Below are 6,203 nucleotides of genomic sequence, written 5' to 3'. Positions count from 1 at the left end.
AAAGTAATTATAGTAGCCAAAAATAGTACATAGCTTCTGGAACACTTAACTTTAATCCATAATTGGAGAACATCGCTCTTGATGATACATAATTACAATCTCAATATGAACTGGTAATGGCGCCTTGCTAGGTCGTAGCAAATGACGTAGCTGAAGGCTATGCTAACTATCGTCTCGGCAAATGAGAGCGTATTTGTCATCGCTAGCAAAGTCTGCTGTACAACTGGGCGAGTGCTAGGACGTCTCTCTAGACCTACCGTGTGGCGGCGCTCGGTCTGCAATCACTGACAGTGGCGACACGCGGGTCCGACGTATACTAATGGACCGCGGCCGATTTAAAGGCTACCACCTAGCAAGTGTGGTGTCTGGCGGTGACACCACACAGTGAACCACGCATTTTTCAATTTCTAACACAGAAGCTAAAGTCTCATTTTCATCCCCCTCCTCATGTCCTCACCATCTTAGTCTCTTAATTTTCACACTCTCTACGACGTCAGGCAGTGAGTATAATTCTCTGAATTCTCTGTTTTTCCTTATTCTCCACTCTTCATTTTCTTACAATGGTCCATATATTTTTCTCAGTACTTTATTTTCAATAGTGATGAGTTTTTTCTGTTTTCTTTGTCGGGATCCATGTCTCAGTTGCATAGCACACTGTTGGCTTGATGATGGTCTGATTGATATATTCTTATTTTTGCCTGCCTACATAGTAACTTCGATCTTATCATGTTGTGCATAGCTCCTGGACATCTTCCCCTAGCCTGAATTCTTGATACTGTCTATTGTTCTATAAGGTTTTTTTTGTTGATATTGACTCCGAGGTACGTGAATGTGTCTGTTTCCTGTGTTTTTAGATTTCCGATTCTTAGATGATTTGGGCCTAAATGAGGTCTTCTTCCTACTATCATGAACTTTGTTATACTTTCATTTATACTTAGACCTACTTTCTTAGCTTCTTCCATTAGCACAGTCCCCATTTTCTCAAGGTCTTCCACGTTCTTTCCCATCAGCACAATGTCACCCGCAAAAGCCAGGACATTTATCTTTTTTCCTATTATGACTCCTCAGGGTGTTGTTGAGGGCCAAATTGAACAAGGTTGGTGATATAATATATCCCTATCTCACTTCTCTTTTTACTTCAAATGCTTCTGAGAACTCCCCCTATACTTTCCTCGCAGATACTGAACTTAAAAGTTATGCAGGACCAATAATACCAGGACTGAAGGTCATAAAGATAAACTGTTCTCTCTGCAAGCACGTTAATTGTAATTTGTGACGACATATGGATCTTTTTCGTAGTATTCGTTGACAACACCACAGGTGTTCCAAATTACTCGAATTAGTTGGTACTCAACTGATAATTATCTCCAGACTGCGACTTAAGGACCACAGCCACAGTAGCATATTTAAATAGCAACTTCGAAACTGATAAATAGGTAGAGCGCTGTAGGAACGGAAACATTTGGGACACACAAAGGGTAATGATAATGAATGTTACTGCATAACAGTGTGACATATTTTGTTAGCATGACCGTCATACTTCGAGACGTTCTACTTGTGCGAAGATCGTTGTTTGGGTTGCCAAACCACATCGCAGGCAATAGCTGGCCAAGAAGAAAAGTGTCAGGATCGAGATTCAGAATCAAATCACTAAAAAATGCTGGCACCCTTATATAGGAATATTCGGAGAATAACTGTCACGAAATCAGAAGGATCATTAAAATTATCAGTACACTGAAATCAAGATATGTTTTCTGGAGGCTCCATCGAAAAGGCTGAGTAGATGGCCCAGTTTCAGATGACGTACAATTGTACACCAAGGAGTTTCATTGCGACTAGTGTCGAGGAATTTGAAGATCGCAGCTGGCGTCATATCAAAGGAAACTTTGGGCATAACAAAGTAAAACATGTATATACTTGTAGAACGAAAATGATAATATATTTAAATTTATAAATTATTTATGCAAAAGCAACTTTTAATTGTGAAAGAGATACGTGCCACTTAGCAGGAATGTCGGGAACTAACAGTGTAAGCAGAGAATAAATCTTAAGGATATACTGCATTCAGTGCTGTGTAAAACATTTCTGTAAGTCATTTACCCTTTTCACAATTAAAGGTTACTTTTGTATAATAATTAATAAACATCCAGTATGCTCAATTGTGGTAAAGCGAGAGGCAGGGAGAGGGAGGGGTTCGTTGGAATCTGCACAAAACAAATGGTGCACAAGCGATGTGAATCATTTTGGACTAATGGGAAAAATGACTGCGTCAACAGTTGGCGACATTGGTGATTATAAATTTCACTCAGGGAGAAGTGACACAGAAAAAAAAATTAATAATAAATCGGACGAAAAATTCTACTAACAGAATTCCAGATATAGGTATTAGAAGTGCCGATTATCTAAAAATATGAGAACTAGTGATGACAACTTCAGCCGTGCGTTTGAACCTCTTTATTCAGATATTTCCGGTTTCGGTGACACACTGCAACTTTATCTAGTTCCTCTATTGGAAAAAGCTGAACCTATAACCAACTTTTCACACTGCCGTAACTGGGGAAATAAATCAAACTCCGCGGCCGCAGAACTGCTGATGCATGAAACGCCAGTTACACACGTCAACAAGTTCATTATTCGTAATTCCCGAAGTGGCAGTGAAGGTATTAGTGCCTACTCACTTCGAATTCAAGTGTGGTGATGCTTTTCATGGACGTCTATCGGACATACTGGAATACTAAATTACTAAGGATATTGAATTACTAAATAACTAAAAATGCACGATAACGGCATACCCAGAGAGTAGTAGTGGGAAAAAAAATCATCTTCTCACATTTAATTCGCATCCTCTCTTCTATCAAACAGACGTAAGTATTATTTCAAATTGGCTTCAAGCACGCTAGAACGTCCCATCGACATTAACTGGCTATACCCAAAACCAGCTGGTCATCAGATCTAAATGCTGTTTAGTTATTCATCGCGAAACCACCACGAATTTCCCAAAGACTGCGTCTGAGCCCAACATTATGCTCAATATAACTGGGAAATGGTAACATTTTATAAAAATTTCCTTTGCATCTCTGCATATGTATCACATATTCGCTGGCAGACGTTAATTTTGCTTTTCATACCTTTGTACTCTTCATATCATATGTCGCAGCGGAGGTCTGGAAATGTGAAACTTTTAACATCGATGCAGAATTTTTATTTCACTGGTTTCTTCCCTCGGGAAGCCTGAATCTTAATTTCAGTTGCTGAAATACTTAAATTGTGTACAGAGTTTATGGCATGTATGTATGTTATATACTGTTTTTGCAGTTTGTTGAATAATTACTTGATCGTCTTTATAGAGCAAGGTGTTCATATGTTGTTTTATTTATTTAACGTGATTTGATTAGGCCGTTAGCCTGTCTCTTACAACGTACCAGGTTTCACAAATGCAATACTTTTTTTACATCATAGCTCCCTATGAAATAATTTCAGTATGACAGGTAGTTTTAAAATTATTTTAGTGTCTATATTGACAATCTGAGTAAATAACTATGAACTGATTGAGAGTCGGGTTCCTGCCACTGAGAGGGACTTCAAGAAAGTGACTAAACATATCTTTGGATTCTTAATTAGATTTCCAAAGAAGCAGTGTTCTCTCTCCACGTTATAAACAGTTCATCTATGTTCAGTGTATGTTAAACAGCGACGGGAACTTACTACATTCGCGGTTACCACCTGGTTTATTTATCACTGGCGATAACTGCGTTTCAGTGTCTGCGACGTTAACTGTTATTGCATGATGACTCTTAATCACTTAGATCCAGTGTCTCAGATAGCCTCTTTTCTATATTGTCTTCTAAGGATTCTTTCTGTCGACAAAGTATTTCAGATTCCATGAAAGTTAGGTGTGTACCCAAGCTGAATCCACACTTGTTTTATCTATTTTACCATCGAAACCTTGTCACTGCGGGAGCACCGTTATCAGAAAATTATATCTTCTTCAATCAAAATAGGAATATAGGGAAATGATAAATATACTGTATTTTGTACTTAAATATTTGCGTTCAGTTACTTTTTTTATGTTAGTGGATCCTTCTGCCACTCTTTTTTGAGACAACTTCATATTAAAAATCGCGAAGGAAGCAAATTGTGTTTTGTTCCATTTATACTTATTTTATTACGGATCAGAATATTATGTCAATATCGATAACAATTGACTAGTGTCGACAAAAGACACCCTGGTGTACAAGAAACTAAACTTTGAAAACGAAAGATACTACCAATGTACAGAATTCCTGCATTATGCACGAAGTTATATTTACACCGCATAACATGTCCGTAAGTGTGGTTGAGTTTCGTCACTGTGAAAAATAGCTTAGAATTATGGGAGCCACAGAGATTATTGTCTCTATCCTACCAACCACTTATTCATCGTCTCTTAGAAACGTTCTGTGATGAGAAGGCAAAACGTCACATCCGAGAGTGAGTATTTTCTGAAGTCAGTTTGGCAATGCTTGTGATTAAAAATGCATTCGATTGCATAATAGCACTTTCATAACCTCTTATATTAGAGTGCAAAGATATTCCAAATTGCCCTGGCCCACTGCACTGTTAAAAACAGGACGCACATACGTGAAATCTCATAAATAATGTTCCATGTCAGATAAATGTACTGAGTAAATCGCCGAAAAGCTTACAGGAAACAGGGCTCCGCAAAATTTGCATAGAAAGTTCTGTACAAATCTTATCCGTGCTTCGCAGCAATATAGTATGTTGCGAGGTTGTGACTTGTTATCTGCTAGGGGCATGCGCTATGCCGAAGTGTCCTGGATCTCGCAGGCAGCAAATAACCGAAGGAGAAAGTGCAAATAACAGTAGGTATGACTTCACTCAAGGAAATGTCTTAGGAAGGTTCCTCTGGAATGACGCATAGCAATAAATGTTTACAAATGTCACTGCGAAAGGCTAGCGGTCAAAGATACTGTATAATTATGGAAAAACATGTAATTGGGAGTAATCCCTTTTCATTGTATGTCATATTCTGTAAATCTTAAAACACGTCGTAAGTTTGAGCGATGCTCCAGTTTCATTTTCTGTAGTCACAACATTTACTGGACTAGAGAGTTGCGCACTATTAGCATACAGTCGTTCCTGAATCTTTCTTTGATGGGTAGAACTTATTGTCACTGACTCTTCTGTTATTTCCGCATCAATTAAATTCAAGTTCTGCGTGGGTGCCATGTAGCTATTATATTACAAAAATGTTGAGTATGTGTTCTTGCATTTATTTCCGTCGCTGGTGAGATGGTATTTCATTGGAAATGGAACGTAGAATCTAACAGAAAACTTTGGTTGTTTCAATCTTTTTCGGTGTTTCGATGGATACTCCTTAAGAGTCTGCATTTAAGTTGCTGCACTATATGCTACATTTTGTTTAGCGATTCAGTATTTTTTTTTTTTTTTTTTTTTTTTAGGAACGTCACGAATGCACCGATTTATTCAGTGGCATATCACAACGAACTATCGTCTACGTAGGTCTAATCACTGAAAAAGGTCTAATCACTTCTCTTGCCCCTTTACCCCTTACTTCATTTCACCTAAGTGGTTTTGTTATTGACTAACCAAATTACTTTCTACCTGATGAGCACTATTTACTTCTAATCAGGTTCACGGCTTATATTAAATACGTGCTACATCTTCGCTGACATGTCACAAAGCAAGTATCATGACACATTTAGAATACAAAATTCTTGAATAAGTATCTTATCTGGAAATTAATCAGTACCATCAAAACCTAATACGTTTTCCCACCCTGCGTTAAATAAGGCGAACTGTGTTGACGGTTAAGTTCTTCCGATTCAACGACTATGATAGGGTATTACATTCATGATTCTTATCTGAAAAACTAGACCTATGATGTACAGAACTATGTAATATTATGTTCGGCATACTATACACCATTTATCTTGCACAGTCACTATTGTATTGTTGTAAGTTTCACTGGGCTAGTAGTTTTGTGCCCAGTCTTGGATATCAAAGTAGCCTGCCTTTTTTTATACTTTCGAACGTGTGTTATACAGCAGTGATTTTTATTATCTTACTTCCTTTCATTCTCGCTTACCTTCGTAACAGAACAAACTCTACACCAGAAAACGTCTAAACATGCACTCCACAAGCCACGTTATCGTTATTGGCTGAGGGTACTTCGTGCAACA

The sequence above is a fragment of the Schistocerca nitens genome, chromosome 7 (genome assembly GCF_023898315.1).
Source record: "Schistocerca nitens isolate TAMUIC-IGC-003100 chromosome 7, iqSchNite1.1, whole genome shotgun sequence".
NCBI lineage: Eukaryota > Metazoa > Arthropoda > Insecta > Orthoptera > Acrididae > Schistocerca > Schistocerca nitens.
Note: the sequence above shows the minus strand (reverse complement) of the source record.